The 19,621-nt window shown below is 42.7% G+C and overlaps 1 protein-coding gene and 3 long non-coding RNA genes across 6 annotated transcripts in view; 1 reads left to right on the top strand and 3 right to left on the bottom strand.

Annotated features, from left to right (window-relative positions):
• Window positions 1–19,621, bottom strand: part of LOC138744465 (cGMP-dependent protein kinase 1-like) — a 592,254-nt gene that overhangs the window by 291,473 nt on the left and 281,160 nt on the right. The gene's annotated exons all lie outside the window — the stretch shown is intronic.
• Window positions 1–19,621, bottom strand: part of LOC138744470 (uncharacterized) — a 50,824-nt gene that overhangs the window by 18,072 nt on the left and 13,131 nt on the right. The window lies entirely within an intron of this gene.
• On the bottom strand, window positions 433–5,662 carry LOC138744466 (uncharacterized). Its single transcript, XR_011345547.1, has 2 exons — window positions 5,526–5,662; window positions 433–680 (listed from the first exon to the last, which is right to left on the bottom strand). It is a non-coding gene; the product is annotated as an uncharacterized lncRNA (long non-coding RNA).
• On the top strand, window positions 5,132–18,668 carry LOC138744468 (uncharacterized). Its single transcript, XR_011345553.1, has 3 exons — window positions 5,132–9,362; window positions 18,024–18,221; window positions 18,376–18,668. It is a non-coding gene; the product is annotated as an uncharacterized lncRNA (long non-coding RNA).

The following is a 19,621-nucleotide window of genomic DNA, read 5'->3' as shown; positions in this document are numbered from 1 at the left end:
ACAGGCCCTTGGGGCCATTCAGTGTTGTGTCCATTTGCCAACAGCATAACCCTCCACTCCTCAATGCCATGTGCCTATCTAATAGTCTCTTAAAAGACAGCCAAACATTTTGAATGAAGATTTATTCTCATCTGCTTTTGGAGAAATTCTTGCTCTGATCCCATGATTCAATGTTTTTAAAAATGACGGAAAGTGAAGCTGAAAGAAGCAATCATATAGATATGACCACTGAGCCAGTTCCAGATCTCAATGTATGAACAGAAGTTGTGTTAGCTAAATAATCATTCTAAGGCCAAAATGGATAGATTTTTATTGAGTTAAGTGCATCAAAAGATGGGGCGCAAAGGCTTGAAAATAGAGTGGCAATCTCCATCAATATTGGATTCAATTGAATGTCTTACAAATGGTTTAAATTAAATTGAAGCGAATGAATAAAGGTGCAATTTCTAGTTTATTCTGAACCACCGCAATATTTGCTGAAATCCATGATTGCCCATTTCTGTTGGAGAGACGAATCAATGCATGAAATGACGGTCACTATCCAGCAGTCACTTTAATAGTGTGCCCACCGTAGAGCTGTCAAACGATGCTTAGCCAAGCAATGTCCCTCCTCGTCAACTCCAATCTGAACTAATTCAAACATCAGTTGCAAAGTTCATGCTCCCTCGAGTTATTATTGACTAGGGAATAAAACATTGTATGAATTACAATCTTCATCAAGATTCAACAAATGCAATATGCATCAGTGGATGGATGGAAGGAAATTGTGAGCAATTCTTCAGAGATATCACCGTCAGGAATCGGAACACTTAAATAGTGATAAGCGCCGCAAACGAAAAATAGCATAGCTTCAAGAACAAGTAACAGCAATGTAGAGACGGTATGAATATTATTTTTAAATACACTTCATTCATTTCCCATAGGTACAACTGAAAAATAACCCAACTGATTGTCAGAGTTAAAGAATATCCAAAGAAATAGCTACCTGTCTGTTTGCCCTGAGCACTTTCTATCAAAAATTATGATTATAAATGTCTTCTTGCTTCAATGTCATGGTATGAACACACCACATAAAAATAAATATAATTACAAAGCCAGAACATTTTAAATTCTGAATTATTACAGGCACGGCCATTGCTTGTAATAAACAATTACCAGATGATATAAAATGCATATACTTGTCCTAGTTTTATTTAGATTACTTCCATTCTGAGTCATATGGTTGCATAAACTTCCTGACAGTTCCTTAAACCAAAGGCACCAGTAAGTCTGTTAGCTTTTTTGCTACTTTAGTTCCTGGACACAAAAAAAATGTGAAAGCACCATTCTAATACAGGTGTAACTCATTTCACATTGAGTTTTTGAAAGCCAATTAGGAAAAGGCAGGTTGAAACAAATTTATACATGAAATACATGAAATACATGAAAAAGCAAATGACAGGAGTGGGTCATATTTGTGTTTCTCAAATTAACATTGATAACATTAAAAAAATGGTTAAATGAGGTAAGAAAAACAGAAAAACCGTACGCCTCTGCTATCCCTCAAATAGCATACATCAAATCTCTTCTGAAATCTGTTGTGCTGTGTTGCGAGATCTGGAAAGTATCAGCCAATTTGAAAACTGTTATAGTACTTGGTACATGGTGTTGGTGCATCAATCCTTCCCAATTTTCTTCACAGAATTTATACTGTAATGACAGACTTAAGCACTGCCAATGTAGTGTTGCTGTATGCAAGGTTAAATCTCGATGGGCAGTGATCCCACTGAACACCAAGAACTGGCTTCCAAAAGGGGTAAGCCATTTCAGACAGAGGTGAGGAGAAATCTCTTCACTTAGAGATGGTGGCACCAGTGCAAGGCAGGATTACACGAGAGATTGCAGACCCTGGGGCAAGCAGTGGACCGGTGCAGGGCACCAGAAAGGGAAGACGACCCCTTGTTGAGTAGGAGAAGCAGAGATGACCCAACAGAATGGTGACCGAGGCAGTGGACTAGCGGAGATAGGACCGACATGGGTGTGGGCTTTTGGCAATTTGGCCTTGAGTGCTGAAGACTTCCTGATCATATGATAGAGGTTTGGATCTGGACTCGGGTTCCGACAGGAGTCTTTGTGGCTGCAGATGCTGCGGGAGCGCTGCAGGTGAATCCACAGATACTCAGCGTCTCTGAAAGGACTCTGTTTTGCTTCCCTTTCTCTTATTTTTAAGGGTGCTGGGCAAAGCTAATGGCAACTCTTAAGGTAGGCAACAGTTGAAGTATAGTATATCATGTGCATTCGAGCAACATCTGACCACATACAAGTTCGTGGTCCCTTAAATTCAGAAATAGAGTTCAAAAATCCCGCTTGGAGAACAGGACGTAGTGGTTTCTCACATGCAATACGTGTACATTATGTCTCTTGTATACAAAGTGATTGCGCTGCCAGGCTGTACAGTACATATATAACCTGTAATACATAAGTCTTGATAGTCATAGTAAACACCAATGTCACTATAATATGGTGTTTGCACAATGTCTAAATCGCATAATGTCCTTATATATATATATATATATATATATATATATAGTGGCGGACCGAGCGGCCGCACAGCTGGACAGGCAGAATCTCTGCAGCCGGCACAGAATGGCTCAGGCTCCCCTTCTTTGCCAAGGAGAAGCCCACATTTGCATGTTGCCATAGAGACAATGACTCTGCAGCATGCTGACATCACTCCCCTTTGTGAGGCATACTGACATCACTCCCCTTTATGAACCACGCTGACATCACTCCCCTTTATGAACCACGCTGACATCACTCCCCTTTATGAACCACGCTGACATCACTCCCCTTTATGAGGCATGCTGACATCACTCCCCTTTATGAGGTGCACTGACATCACTCCCCTTTATGAGGCGCGCTGACATCACTCCCCTTTATGAACCGCGCTGACATCACTCCCCCTTATGAGGTGCACTGACATCACTCCCCTTTATAAGGCGCGCTGACATCACTCCCCTTTATGAACCACGCTGACATCACTCTTCTTTATGAAGTGCATTGACATCACTCCTCTTTATGAGGCGCGCTGACATCGCTCCCCTTTATGAACCACGCTGACATCACTCCCCTTTATGAACCACGCTGACATCACTCCCCTTTATGAAGCGCGCTGACATCACTCCCCTTTATAAGGCGTGCTGACATCACTCCCCTTTATGAACCACACTGACATCACTCCCCTTTATGAACCATGCTGACATCACTCCCCTTTATGAACCACGCTGACATCACTCCCCTTTATGAACCGCGCTGACATCACTCCCCTTTATGAAGCGCGCTGACATCACTCCCCTTTATAAGGCGTGCTGACATCACTCCCCTTTATGAACCATGCTGACATCACTCCCCTTTATGAACCACGCTGACATCACTCCCCTTTATGAACCGCGCTGACATCACTCCCCCTTATGAGGTGCACTGACATCACTCCCCTTTATAAGGCGCGCTGACATCACTCCCCTTTATGAACCACGCTGACATCACTCCTCTTTATGAAGTGCATTGACATCACTCCCCTTTATGAGGCGCGCTGACATCACTCCCCTTTATGAACCACGCTGACATCACTCCCCTTTATGAACCACGCTGACATCACTCCCCTTTATGAACCACGTTGACATCACTCCCCTTTATGAAGCGCGCTGACATCACTCCCCTTTATAAGGCGTGCTGACATCTCTCCCCTTTATGAAACACGCTGACATCACTCCCCTTTATGAACCACGCTGACATCACTCCCCTTTATGAACCACGCTGACATCACTCCTTTATGAACCATGTTGACATCACTCCCCTTTATGAGGCGTGCTGACATCACTCCCCTTTATGAACCACGCTGACATCACTCCCCTTTATGAACCACGCTGACATCACTCCCCTTTATGAACCATGCTGACATCACTCCCCTTTATGAACCACGCTGACATCACTCCCCTTTATGAACCGCGCTGACATCACTCCCCCTTATGAGGTGCACTGACATCACTCCCCTTTATAAGGCGCGCTGACATCACTCCCCTTTATGAACCACGCTGACATCACTCCTCTTTATGAAGTGCATTGACATCACTCCCCTTTATGAGGCGCGCTGACATCACTCCCCTTTATGAACCACGCTGACATCACTCCCCTTTATGAACCACGTTGACATCACTCCCCTTTATGAACCACGCTGACATCACTCCCCTTTATGAACCACGCTGACATCACTCCTTTATGAACCATGTTGACATCACTCCCCTTTATGAGGCGTGCTGACATCACTCCCCTTTATGAACCACACTGACATCACTCCCCTTTATGAACCACGCTGACATCACTCCCCTTTGTGAGGCGTGCTGACATCACTCCCCTTTGTGAGGTGTGCTGACATCACTCCCCTTTATGAACCACGCTGACATCACTCCCCTTTGTGAGGCGTGCTGACATCACTCCCCTTTGTGAGGCGTGCTGACATCACTCCCCTTTGTGAGGTGTGCTGACATCACTCCCCTTTATGAACCACGCTGACATCACTCCCCTTTATGAGGCGCGCTGACATCACTCCCCTTTATGAGGCGCGCTGACATCACTCCCCTTTATGAGGCGCGCTGACATCACTCCCCTTTATGAACCGCGCTGACATCACTCCCCTTTATGAGGCGTGCTGACATCACTCCCCTTTATGAGGCGCGCTGACATCACTCCCCTTTATGAGGCGCGCTGACATCACTCCCCTTTATGAGGCGCGCTGACATCACTCCCCTTTATGAGGCGCGCTGACATCACTCCCCTTTATGAGGCGCGCTGACATCACTCCCCTTTATGAGGCGCGCTGACATCACTCCCCTTTATGAACCACGCTGACATCACTCCCCTTTATGAGGCGTACTGACATCACTCCCCTTTATGAGGCGTGCTGACATCGCTCCCCTTTATGAGGCGTGCTGACATCGCTCCCCTTTATGAGGCGTGCTGACATCGCTCCCCTTTATGAGGCGTGCTGACATCACTCCCCTTTATGAGGTGTGCTGACATCACTCTCCTTTATGAGGCGCACTGACATCACTCCCCTTTGTGAGGCGCGCGATTATTTAAAATAAAAACTAGTTGGTAGGTGACTCTTCTCTGGTCGCTGTGTTTCTTCAGCTCTGTAGTTAGCCCCACTAAATTGGTGACCCTGATGGGTGCTCAACGTCTCTTAAGCCTCAGCAGTGAATCATTATGAGAAAGCCTGTAGAATGGATGCCACTACGGCATTGCACGCGGTGGCTGTGAAACTGCCCACCCTCTGGCCTCACAGACTATGTCCATGGTTCCAGCAGGCTGAGGCCCAGTTCCACATTAGGAAAAGAACAAATGAAGCTACCAAATTCTGGCATGCAGTCTCCTCAGTAGATGAAGACTCTCCTGCCAAGGTAGATGATTTTATCAACAACCCACCCAAGGAGGATCAATATCGTGCTTTTAAGGCACATCCCCTCGCAACTTTTGGCATGTCTGACCTGGAAAGAGGCACACGCTTATTCCACCTCAATGATTTGGGGGACAGAAGATCATCAGAACTGATGAATGAAAGGCTTGCATTAGCAGACGGCCATTTCAACTGCTTAATGTTCAAGGCAGCCTTCTTGTCAGCGCGCCTCATAAAGGGGAGTGATGTCAATGCACTTCATAAAGAGGAGTGATGTCAGCGTGGTTCATAAAGGGGAGTGATGTCAGCGCGCCTCATAAGGGGGATAATCTTGTGACATCGCCCTGCTGCTTTCTTCTGCTGTCTTCTCCAAACTAAGGGAAGTGGTGAGGGAGGCAGACAGACTTCACAGGGCACTGCAGCCTCCAATGGCAAAGTTTCAACAGTGGCACTACGATTAGCAGTTATGGTACCAAGTCAATACAACTGGTATTAGACAACACACCTTACCGCTGGACTTTCACGCTAGCGACTGTAGTACAGCCCAATTTGGGAGCAGACTTCCTGAGGGCACATGACTTGTTGGTAGACGTGAAAGGGTGCCGTTTGGTCCACACCACCACATTCCACACATGCCCACTTTCTTCAGGTCATCGGCTGGCAACACTGCTATGTGTGCAAACACTCACCACCAATGATTTTGTGAACTTATTAGCAGAGTTTCCTGAACTACTTACATCAAATTTCCATTTAGTCTCTCCACGTCATGGCTTCAGCACTACTTAACAACCACCAGCCCTCCCCAACATTTCAAGGCATCCAAACTTTCCCCTGACTGGCTACTACAGGCCAAAAAAGAGTTTAAAACTATGGAGGAACTAGGCATCATCCGAAGGTCCGATAATCCTTGGGCATCACCACTCCATATTGTGACCAAAGCATCTGGCAGCCTAAGACCTTGTGAAGATTACCGACGCCTCAATGGCACAACTGACAGATAGGTATCCAATACCACACATTCAAGACTTCGCCGCCAACCTCCATGGCAAATGTATCTTCTCGAAGGTAGACTTAGTAAAAAGTTATCACCAAATCCCTGTCCACCCGGAGGACATCCCTAAATCGACCATTATTACTCCATTTGGTCTATTTGAGTTTTTGAGGATGTCTTTCAGCCTTAAAACGTGGCTCAGATGTTCCAACCTTTAACGAATGCCATCACAAGAGATTTGCCTTTCCTTTTTGTCTACCTTGTTGACTTCTTGGTGGCCAGAGTTAACACAAGAGCACAAACAACACCTACAACAATTGTTCCAATGGCTTCGGGATTTCAACCTTGTGAAGTGTGCATTTGGCAAACACACAGTCAGACAATTGACTTTTTGGGACACAGAATTTCGAATGCAGGCGCAACCCCACTTCCAGACAAAGTATCAGCCATTCGGGCCTTCCCAAAGCCCATTACAGTTAAAGGGCTACAAGAATTCCTGGGAATGGTTAACTTTTATAACAGGTTCATCCCAGCAGGATCTTGAAGCCCTGTTACACATCCTCATCGGCAAACCTAAAAAACTGCCCTGGACTATAAAGGCCACAGTAGCATTTAACAAAGCAAAAGAGGTGCTTTCAAAGGTAACCATGTTGGCCCACTCCCATATGCATGCCCCACTTGCGCTCACATCAGATATTGCTGTGGGGGGCGGTTCTAGAACAGAAAATAACTGGCAACCCCTGGCATTTTTCAGCTGCCATCTACGCCCACCAGAATTAAAGTACAGCGTTTCAACCAGGAGTTATTAGCATTTTATCTGACCATCAAACATTTCAGATATTTTCTCGAGGGCAGGCATTTTACTGCATTTACTGACCATAAGCCTCTAACATTTGCCCTTGCCAAGATTACAATCCCTGGTCGGCACATCAGCAGAGGCGTCTGGCCTATATGTCTGAATTTACCTCTGACGTGTGGCATTTGTCCAGTGAAGACAATGTTGTAGCTGATGCCTTGTCCAGGACAGAGGTCAATGCAATTACAGGAGGGCTGAATTTCCGGGCTCTCACAATAGCCCAATAAGAGGACCAGGAGGTACAAGCTTTCTGTACAGCTAATACGAACCTGCTTTTAGGTGATGTTCCATTGGGCCCTGACCAGGTGAACATACTTTGTGATATTTCAACCGGCCACCCACAACCAATCATCCCACTGTCTTGGCAGAGGAAACTTTTTGACCACATTCACGACTTGTCCCATCCATCTGTCCCGCACAACTGTCGAGTTTATGTCGTCAAAATATATCTGGCATGGCTTAAGGAAGCAGGTCAGTCACTGGGCATGAACATATCTCTCCTGCCAGGAAGCTAATGTCCAACGGCACACCCGAGCATAGCTTCAACAATTTCCACCAAAGACGCAAAGGTTTCAGCATGTACACGTAGACATTGTGGGCCCACTGCCCGTGTCCAGAGGTTAACTGTATATACTAACAATGGTTGACCATTTTACCTGATGGCCAGAAGCTACACCATTGATGGACATCACGGCTGAAACGAGTGCTTGAACTTTTCTCTTGACCTAGGTTGCTTGATTTGGAGTACCAGTCCATCTAATCTCTGATAGGGGAACTCAGTTTACTTCAACCTTACAGGCAAATGTGGTGAGACTTTGCAGTACGCAATTACACCATACTACGGCGTACCACCCATAGGCTAGTGGGCTAGTGGAATGTTCCCACCGGCATCTGAAACAAGCCTTGTGGGCAAGACTTAACAGTGGGAAAATGAATTACCATGGGTGCTGTTGGGTATTAGAACAGCACATGAGAATGACCTGGAGACCTTTTCAGCAGAATTAGTTTACGGTGCCCCAGTCCTAATACCGGCGACATCACTCCAGCCAAAGATAGACCCTCAGTTACAGAGGATTTACAAGAACTAAGAAACAAGATGGGTTCCCTGGCTCCAGTTTCAGCAACTCGTCATGGATCACCACCTACACATGGACCTTCTGCTCTCAACTCTACTACTTATGTCTTTGTTCAACATCCATCCCATGCTACATTCCTGCAGCAACCTTAAGTGGGGCCATATAAAGTGCTGCAGCACAATGGATCTACGGTGCTATAAGACATTGGTGGTCAACCAGAACTTCTTACATGAGACAGACTGAAGCCAGCACACATGGACGGGGATGGGGGGTGGTGATGTGGCGGACTGAGCGACCGCACAGCTGGACAGGCAAAATGGCCGCATCGAGTGGCTAGCACAGAATGGTGAAGGTTCCCATTCTTTGTCCAGGAGAAGCCCGCATTTGCCGACCCGTGTGGACTGACGGAGCGCATTGCTTTCCTGCTGGCATGTTACCAGAGAAACAACGACTCCGCAGTGCAATAACTTCACTCCCTTTTATGAGGCGCCCTGACATCATTTCCCTTTAGGAGGCACGCTGACATCACACTCTTTATGAGGCGTGCTGACATCACTTCCTTTTATGAGGCGCACTGACATCACTTCCCTTTATGAGGCGCGCTGACATCACTTCCTTTTATGAGGTGCGCTGACATCACTTCCCTTTATGAGGCGCGCTGACATCACTTCCCTTTATGAGGTGTGCTGACATCACTTCCCTTTATGAGGCGCACAATTGTTTAAAATAAAAAACGGTTGGTAGTTGACTCTTCTCTGTTTCTTGAGCTCTGCAGTTAGTCCCATTAAAATTATAATGTATATATGTGTATATATTTCCTATTATTACATGACAATGAAAGGAATCTTGAATCTTGAATTAAGCGTGCACGTATCAATAGGAGGGGCTCTGGGAAGAATGTAACTTGATCATTTTTTTCTTGTAGAATTGACTTGCTTCCATATCCTATCAACTTCCAATCATTTCTTCAATCTCTTCCCTACATGGCACATGATGTTTGACAAGGTCTGTAATATAACCGTAGCTGGCAGCAAAACAAATGGGCCATCCTTGTGACTCATTGGTTCAATTATACATCACTGTGTAACTGATAGTTAAACGAGTGTGCCAGTGCAGAATTAATTGATGTGTTAGTAAACAAAAAAAAGGAAATGATATCCTAATAATTTGAATACTTTAAGCAGGTCCTTTAGAATATCAACATAGCTTTCATGGGAATAATTCTGATCATGAAATGGTCAGCAGATACAATGGACTTCAGATTGTTATTCTGTTTGAAAATGTGAACACACTTCAGCTTGCTTTGGCTGAAAATTTGAGCTGTGTTTTCCTCTGTGCTCAGTCTCTTCTACCCCCTTATGTCAGACAGAAGATACACAAGCCTTTAGATATCTCATTGGTGAAAGATGACCCCCATACACTGTTGAACTATACTTTTCTCTTTATCCTTCACTTTGTCGGAGTAACTGTATACTCTGCATTTTTGGCCCTTTAATAATATACCCTGTATTTCCATTTTATGATTATGGTACCTGCTGTACTTCAGTGTGGGGTTTCTTGTCTGGATAACACATGAAACAAAGATTTTTACTGTATCCTGGTGCATGTGACAATAAATATTTCAAATTCAAAAAATGTTAAAACGCCTTTGGCATGACTATAAATTATATTTCCACAGCAGATCACTTAACATATTTTGTTGGCTGTGATAATATGCTATAATTCAAAGAATTTAATCTTTTACAACTTCTATAATGGTTAATGGATTAAAGTAGCAACAGGCAAGTGGTCCCCCCTGACTTTACTAGAAGGCTGTGACAGAGCCCAGGGCTCTTTAGCACAGCCAACTGATCAGAGAAAGATTATGCTGTGATTTACAATGCAAGTTCATTGTAGAACTTCAAAATCCTCCACATCATCTTCACATTTCTCCAAGGTTGCTCTGAGAAATTTTCTGCAGGCAATTAGATTGAAGTTTTTAGTTGAAAAAGAACATGAGAATTAAAGCAAAGTATTAAGATTCCTTTTTGTGTAGTGAAATGGATTTTTGTTAATACTTTTGAAATAAAAGGAGAATTAACAAATTTTTGCCATAACGTTTCATAAATAAAATGACAAGATCAAATAATGTTTTGCAGGTGATTTGAAAAATAATTTTAACTGGTGTTGATAAAAAAAATAGCAGCTATTTTGGTAACCACAAGAATAATCCACGGCACCTCATTGCAGCTGTTAATCATCAAGTTTATGAAGATTATGATGGTTAATTATTGCAAATAGAATATGTGCAAGAGTTTTGTGTAGCAGAAGAGACAAACTCACTTGACTGAAAATCAATTCTTGTAGAGGCAAATTGTCTAAAAGAGTAAAAACCACTCATACGTTTACCAATATTGAATAATCTGGAAACAATGAGGTAACCAAGGAAGGGAACGTGACATTGGAGCAGAGAGCTCACAACAAAATCGTTGCCCATGTGAAACAGTGTCCAGGTTAGTAATGGATGTCACAAATTAGCAACACACGGGGAGTATCATTTTGATGTGAAGGAAAAAAGAGAGGCAAGCAAGAGGCCACTCTGATAATGGAAACTTGTCCTTACAGAATTGCACAAAAATTTGACCTATTGAATAAAGTTTACTCTCATGTGCAAAAAGTAAATACTGTATATTATGATGTACAAGTTGATCAGCGTGTACAAGTCAGCACCCTTTTTCAGCCTCATTTTAAGTGTTTTATGGTATATCTGGCATATATGTTGACCCCCATATTCTGGCTGTCTGAGATGCCCTGTTGATTGGCATATAAGTGGACTGCCAAATCTCGCGATGCCTGAGATGGGCCGTTGACCGGTGTACGCGCCAACCCTTAGATCATGCGGATTGATCTGCTGGCCGTTGGCTGGAGGTGATTGCCGTCATGGAGGGTCCATTGACACAAGGCAGCATGTGACAAAAATATGAAGTGAGCTTGAAGTTGAAAGTGATAGAAATGGCCAAGAAAACCAACAAGTGTACTGCTGCAAGAAAATTTGATGTGTGTGAGAAGTTGGTAAGAAATTGGAGGGAGAAAGAAAAAAAATACCAAAAAGGCAATATCCTTTGAGAAAAGGAATCACTCACTGGCCAGAGTTGGAAAACCATGCTGCAGAATGGGTACGTGAACAAAATAATTTTTCAAGGGTCGACTTATACGCTGAATCAGTTTTTTGAAGGGTCAATTATACATTGGATTGAATTTAAGGTTTCAAAAGTATATCTGGCATACAAGAGATTTTTTGACTCGACTTATACACCCAAACATTCGATAAGTATAAATCTTTTTTTTCGCAACTCTTGTTTTGCAATGCTGATAATGCAGTTCCGCATTATGCAAAACCATATTTCCTATGCCCTCAAACCCCACCCATCTGCACAAAGCAGATGTTGTCCACGGAGGCCCTCACTCAAACATGAAGAGCAGATAAACAAAGTACGCACGTCACATTTCAAAAGGGCATGTAGTATGTGAGAAGATAAAACATTCAGACAAGAAAATATTAGTAACAACACCTAGCAAGAAGGAATAATGAAGTTCCTCCAAAAGTCAGCGAACGGTGGGTGCAGATGTTGGAAGGGAGGACAGAATAAAGACTATCAGCTGGCACCTTTGACTGAAAAAAACTCCTGCTTGGAAAATTCCTTCAACAAAGATTGCTCCTGTGGCAAGGAGATTTTACTCAATTGTTGCCACAGAACAGAGGATTTTTGTTGTTAGTAGGTATGAGGTAATTTTCACTATTACCAGTGCCAATACCACACAGTACTAACAACCTAATGCAAATATTAACAAATCAAAATGTCAGAACTCTGAAATGAAAACAGAAAATGCTAAATGTACTCAACCTCTCAGACTTGATTGAAGATAATCAACCTGAAACTTGAACTCTGCTCCTCTCTCCACAGTCGCTGCTGGCCTGCTGAGCCTCTCCAGCAGATCAAATCAATCTGTACCCAGTCTTCCTGTCTTTCATTGATAAATTCCCAGTTGATTGAACAAATATAAGTTGAGCATTGACTAAGACAATCTCTTTTTGACATCCAAAATCTAAGTTTCAAGTGCTCTTCTCCTCACTCTGCTGTCACCCGCTCTATCCGAGTTAAGCAACAACATGCCGCAAGCTCCAGTTTTGCAACCAACACTGATTTTACAGGATAAAAGCGTGGAACCATGTTCATTATATTTTTTTATCGTTTCCCAAAGGACACGGTAATTGTAGCAAGAATTCTGATATTTTCTGGCAAAGCTGCACTACAATAAGAGTGCTTGATGTATTTGTAACATTTCTGTGATGTAGGTACAGTAAAATCCACGTTGTCTGGAATTAAAGCAATCGGCATCCTCAAGCAACAGCAAAAACATTACAGAAAAATAAATAGCTCAAAAACACGAACTTTTAAAATGGGTGCCCCTAGTGGTCAGTTCACCAATCACACGACACACAATCTCAAGCAATCGACAAATTCACTTATCCACCATCTACCAATCTCCATAGGCGACGGATACTAGGGGTTTTACTGTATTCAGAAACTCCCATGCACATAGTTCAATTCCTTTAGCACTAAATCAGAATCAGAATCAGGATTTACTGTCATGAACAAGTCATGAAATTTGGTGTTTTGCATCAGTATCATGGTGTGAACATACATATTATAACCATCTTACAATATTACTATATATAAAAAAAATGGTGGACGAAGAGTAAGGCAGTGTTTTTGGTTCATTGATTATTCAGGAATCTGATGGCAGCAGGGAAGAAGTTGTCCTTGTATTGCTGAGTCCTCATCTTTAAGCACCTGTACCCTTTTCCCAATGGTAGCAGAGTGAAGAGGGCATGCCTGGGCAGTGGTGGGAGTCTTTGAGGATAGAGGCTGCATTTTTTTAAAACACCGCTCATATAGATGTCCTCAATACAGTGAAATCTGGTGCCTGTGATGTCACAGGCTGAGTTAACAATCCTTTGGAGTTTATTCTTGTCCTGAGAGTTGGTGCCTCCATACCAGGCAGTGATACAACCAGCCAGAATGTTCTCCACGGTACACCTGTAAAAGTTTATGAGAGTCTTCAGTGACATACCTAATCTCCTCAGACACCTCACAAAGTATAGCTGTTGACGAGCTTTCTTCATAATTGTATAATGTGGAGGCCTCAGGACAGATCCTCGGGGATATTGAGACCCAGGAATTTGAAGTACTCGACACTTTCCACTACTGAGTCCTCGATGAAGACTGGATCGTATTCCCTAGACTTCCTCCTTAAGTCTACAATCATCTCCTTAATTTGAGTGCAATGAGCTGATCTATCTCCCACCTGTACACTTCCTCATTGCTGTTTGCAATGACAGCCTATCCACAATGCATGCTTGTAAGAGTACATAGCATAACCTAGCATATGCAATGATGTCACATAGTTTTGTGCGGATATTAAGCATGTCTGACTAACATGATGTTAATGATAAGGCAGAAAGATTATAGGTGTCAACTCTGGTTTAATGTCTTGCCCAAGTAAACTATTGCAATCAGTTGCTTCAGTAAAATATTTGTACTGTATTTGCAATTGTTCTCTTCTTGAAAGAGGCATAAATAAGGATTTGCAGGATTCAGCATTTTGTCCTTTTACCATACATGGCAATATTTAAAATTTACTTTCACGTATTCTGTCAGTGCAAAAGGCAGATTTAGAAGAATATATCCTTTGGAAAGTAAAATGACATTCATCAGACTCCACTCTGTTGATATTATTAGTTTGGAGTTAATACTAGAAAATAAGAGGATGCCCGTACTAAGAATCAGAACATGTGCTTATGGAAACACATATATCACTATTTAAATGACTGCTTTAAGAATGTGCTTTTTGTGCAAATATTATCTATTCAATTGCTACAATTATGAAATATTACAGCTTCAATTATTTCTATTTTATATTTCTATGTTAACACAAACTGTAAGTTCTCATAATTTAACAAAATACTTCTCTGCTCCATCTCCGCTGAAGTACACTGCCAGAGACCTAAATTTGCTTGAAGATACCAGAGTCTGCAGATACTGGAATCTGGATTTAGAAAACCAGCGTGTGGAGGGGGGATAGGTGGATGCTGTGCAGGGGTGGAGATTGAGGTGAGCTGGTTGGGTCCTTGAAACAGAAAGAATCAGAGAACACCAAGAATTTCCTCATGCGGTAAAGAGTTGCATAAAGACTGGATGAGTCAAGTCAAGTTTATTGTCATCTGATTATACAAGTGCAACCCAACGAAACAGCGTTCTCCGGTCCACAGTGCAAAACATGCAGACACAAAACCAGACATAGCACACATACAGACAAATAATACTTATCATCAAAACAAATAAATAAATAAAAGTTGCTTTGTATATAACAGAGTCTCGGATGGTCAGTGTCAGCAGGTCCTTTGGTCGTTCAGCTGTCTCACTGCCCAACGGAAGAAGCTGTTCCTCAGCCTGGTGGTGCTGGCTCTGATCCTCCTGTATCTCTTCCCTGACAGGAGCAGCTGAAAGATGCTGTGTGCAGGGTGGAAGGAGTCCTCAGTGATTTTGCATGCCCTTTTCAGACAACGATCCCAGTAGATCATGTTGATGGGAGTGGGTGGGGGGAAGGGAGTCTCAAGGGATCTTCTTTGCCATGTTTATGGTCCTGTGGATTGAACTCTGATTAATATCTCTGCAGCAACCATTCCACACTGTGATGCCACCGGCCAGGAGGCTCTCAATCAAGCTTCTATAAAAAGTTGACATAATGGTTGCCAGTAGCCTTGCCTGCTTCAGTCTCCTCTGGAAGTTCAGTCATTGTCGTGCCTTCCTGACAACTGAGAAGTTGAATGTTCATGATAGGTCATTTGTAAAGTGAACTCCAAAGAACTTAGTGCTCTCTACTAGAAAGTTGATGTGTCGTGGAGAGTAATCATGCCTCGTCCTCCTGAAGTCCATGATCATCTCCTTCGTTTAGTCTACACTGAGACTCAGGTTGTTACTCTTGCATGATATCACGAGATTTCCCACCCCTTCTCTGCCGTGCAACTCACCATTGTTGCTGATGAGGCCGATGACTGTTGTGTTATCAGAAAATTCAATGACACTGCTGGAACTGGATCTGGCGACGCAGCCGTGGGTCAGCAGCATGAACAGGGAGCAGCTGACCACACAATCTGGATGTGCATCAATGCTCAGTGTGACATTACTCAACACTTTCTACCGACCTGGTCTTTCCGTGAGGAAGTCCAGGATCCAGTTACTGAGAGGGGTGTTGAGTCCCAGCGCGGCCAACTTCTCCACCAGCCTCTGGGGAATGATCCTATTAAACACCGAGCTGAATTCAATGAATAGCAGCCTGGTGTATGAGGTGTCGTTTTCTAGGTGGGCCAGGATGGAGTGAAGCAACAAGGCTACAGCATCATCTGTGGAACGCTTCTTCTATCGGTGAATTGAAATGAGTCCAGCATCTCTCGGAGGTGTGCCTTGATGCATTCCATAACCAGACGCTCAAGGTATTTCATAATGGTGGAGGACAACACCACAAGTCATTGAGGCTTGTTATTATCATCCTCTTGGGTACTGGGATGATTATGGCTGTCTTGAACCCTACTGGAAAGATGGACTGATGATTTTGACGATGTCTGTGAAGATCTCAGAGAATTGTTGGTGAAGTTCACATGCTGTTGAAACCGTGGTAAGACTGTTTACAGCTTGACATGATTGAAGTCACCAGCACAATCATGACACATCGGGGTGGGAAGTCTGGGCTTTGCAGATGGCACCATAAAGCTCCTCTATGGCTTCACCCTCATTAACCAAAGGCAGAATGAAGACTGCAATCAGCGTAGCCGAGAATTTTCTGGGCTGGTAAAAGGGTCTGCATTTCACCAGCAGGTACTCTATCTCTGCTGAGCAGAACATCTTCACCACAGAGACAATGGTGCACCAGATCTCACTGATGTAAGTGACCAGTTCCCCGCCTTGAGTCTTGCGAGAAGCAGCAGCATCTCTCTGGCTGCCCTGAAGAAGATAAGGCCATCCAGCTGGATCGCTGAGTCTGGTAAGGTGTCCTGGAGCCACGTTTCTGCAATCACCAAAGCACAGCAGCCCTGCAGTTCTTTAAGGTTCAGCTGCAGCCTCAGGTAATCCATTTTCTTCTCCAGCGATTTTACATTTAAGAATGCAGGTCTGAAGGGGTCTCAGTCTAACCCCGATGCCAGCCCATTTTCCATGCTACCGTCTTCTCCAGCAGTACTTCCAATGGCTCCCACAATCCGCTCCGCGGTTTGCAGCAGTCTCTGTTCCCTGCTTTAATAGGTTTAAACCACACAGAATCTTACTGATCCGATCTGCTCATTTTAAAAGGGGTTCGTGTTTTGTATTTTAATGCTAGTTTCCCGATCATAGAGAGTACGTCCTGGGTTGGAGATTTTACTGCTGTGAGGAGCCGAAGTGGCTACTACTACCTCGTGCGCTGCCATCTTGGGAAAAGTGGGGGTCGGGGGAATCAGAGTTGTGAAAATGCTGGAGGGCTTGCATGGTGCCTTAGAGGTAGATGGGAAAGGGTCCAGGATAAAGTCAAGGTGTGAGATGATAAGTTCAATGGTGAAAGAGCAGGTAGAAACAATGTCATTACCAGGACAGTCCTGTTTGTGGATCTTGGGTAAGTGGTAAAAGTGCCAGTCCAGGATTGGGGGACAATGGTGGTGGAGGAGTTGTGAAGCCCTTTGTCTTTGAACTCCACCCCTTCCCTGCAGTGCGTTGATGGGTCATTCTTCAGGCAAAAGTTCAGGTTATTGTATATGTTAAATATTTATTGGTTTTGGAGGGGGGAGGGAAGGTAGTGGGGGGGGGGGAAGGGAGAAAATGCCACTGTGTATATTTAATGAGAAATATTTGTATATATTTTGGTTGATATGGTTCACAGTATGAAAAATAAAAAATTATTTTAAAAAAGGTACAGGTTGTCCGAGAGCTGACGTTCGCTCTCTGCAATGTAGAAGCCAGTTATTCTTACCCTCCCTCCTCCTAGTAGTTTGTCCAACTCCCACACCTTCTACCTTATACTCTCTTACTACTAGTCCTCTTCCCCATCTTATTTCATCCTTTATACATGTAATGTCAGAAGATTCTGTGTCCACCGGTGACGGTTAAGCATTCAGTGCTGCAGCAAATGATTTATCACCACCTTGCACTCTTACAGTATATCACTTGCAAAAAGAGTTTTCGATTGATTCATACATCATGTGTGAAACCAATGTGCAGCTGAAGGGCCTGTTCCTGTGCCGTACTGTTCTATTAAAAACACACCGAAATGCTGGAGAAACTCAGCCAGTCTTTCAATATCCATAGAAGACAAAGATACATTGTAGACGTTTCAGGTTTGAACCCTTCTTCAAGGAATAAGCAAAAAAAACCCAGAAAATCTCAGAATAAAGACATTGCTGGCTGGGGGAGGAGTCCAGACAATGAAAAGGTATTAATTGGATACGATAAGGGGAGAGGTGAGAATTGATAACGCCAGAAATGCACAAGTCTCAGGCTATCATCGATCTCAAATACTGTACCTTGAAAGTATGTACAAGCAGAAGCAATATGTTCTTCCCATAGTTAAAACTATGTATTTTGTATATACTGTCAGAATCTCTCCATCTTGGAAAGCCAGCAATGTTCCAGTATGGAAAATCAGAACCATGAAGCCAAGGAAAAGAAAACATTTCTACGATAAGACTCCTCATTGTAAATATTTTGCTTTTATGGCATCAATGCCATTTTTGGACGAGGTGGAAGAATTTTTCAATGCTACATAACTCAATGCAAGGAAGATTTGAACACCATGGTAAGTACCAAGAGCAAATAGTCTAATTTTCTATTTAACTGAAAAAAAACTCTGACCACTGTGGTAGCTTTTAAATCAATGTTTAAGTAGAGTCCACGCAATTAAAATTAGTTTGGCAATAATTAAAAACATTTATTCTACCTTTTGTTAACAGACCCAAATATTTTACTGATGGGCGATTATCACGGAAGAGTTGCCAAGGAATAAACACAAGTTTGAACATGAAAGTTAATCCTGTGTATAATTTGAGGGATAAATATCTTTTTTTTGGTTAAAGTGTGGAGCCCATACTTAAAAATTCTTGGTTTGAAGGTAATATCTCTCAATCCGTTCTGGAGTGGCATCTTGGTTTTCACAGCTGAATAGATGAATATTTGGATATGATAGTCTCCTTTCTTCTTTCTTTCTTTAGTGGGTAGATATAGGGGGAGGAGGGTGGATTTTAGTGGGGAGGGGTTTACCTATATCTGTATATGATTTATTATAATCAATGTTATTATGGTATCGAAATATTTAAATAAAATATTCCAAAAAAAAGTTAATCCTGAACACCATTTCTAAAGAAATAGGTGAAGGCATTTGGAAAGAATAACTGGAATATGAGTTATAAATGGTTTAGGCAACATCTTAGTTCAGGATTGGATTGGTAAGTGTACTTACCAGAGATTAAAGGTAGGGGCTTTTTAGAAGACTGAGATTAGATCAAGCTAAAGAGGGTTTGAAAATAGTAACTTTAAAGTCCAACTTCAGGCTAGGTGGAAGCACGCAGGAAATAGGAAAGTCCTGGATTTGGCAGTGAAGGTTAATGCAATAAATGAGGAGAATTAGTATGAATAAAGATCATGTCACATCAAATAAAAATGCAGACTCACTTTAAACACAAAATAGAAAAGCGAAGTAATTGTCATTGATTGTCTGATCTATTGAACTGTAAGAATTAAGGGGTGCTGACCAAATTCTTAACATGATCCATTGTATTCTTACATAAATGACCTTTAGTGAGTCAGATTTCTGTCTTGCTTGCAACCACTTGTCTGGTCAACATTGGACACCATTGAGAGGGTTGTTCTATTTCATTCCATATATTACCGGTAAGTGCATTTTTTGCATCAAACCAGAACAATTTGACAGTGTTTCAGAAATAATTTAATGAAGTGACTGTATTAAAAAAAATGAGGTCTTGATATTTTGAATAATGATAATAATGAGGTTTGATTAGGAGAACTAAAAGTGAATTTATAATTTTGAAAAAAGCATTCTAATCTTATAATCCAGACCACCATCTATGAGTAAAGGGATTTTAATTTGACTGTTCAAAATCTTGTAAAACATCCCCATCAAAATTCATACACTTGTAAACCATTTTAATTTTCAATTTCATCTTGAAGTCCCACTATTTC

Source organism: Narcine bancroftii, chromosome 10, assembly GCF_036971445.1.
Source record: "Narcine bancroftii isolate sNarBan1 chromosome 10, sNarBan1.hap1, whole genome shotgun sequence".
Taxonomy (NCBI): Eukaryota; Metazoa; Chordata; class Chondrichthyes; order Torpediniformes; family Narcinidae; genus Narcine; species Narcine bancroftii.
Note: the sequence above shows the minus strand (reverse complement) of the source record. Positions and strands in the feature narration are given on the sequence as shown.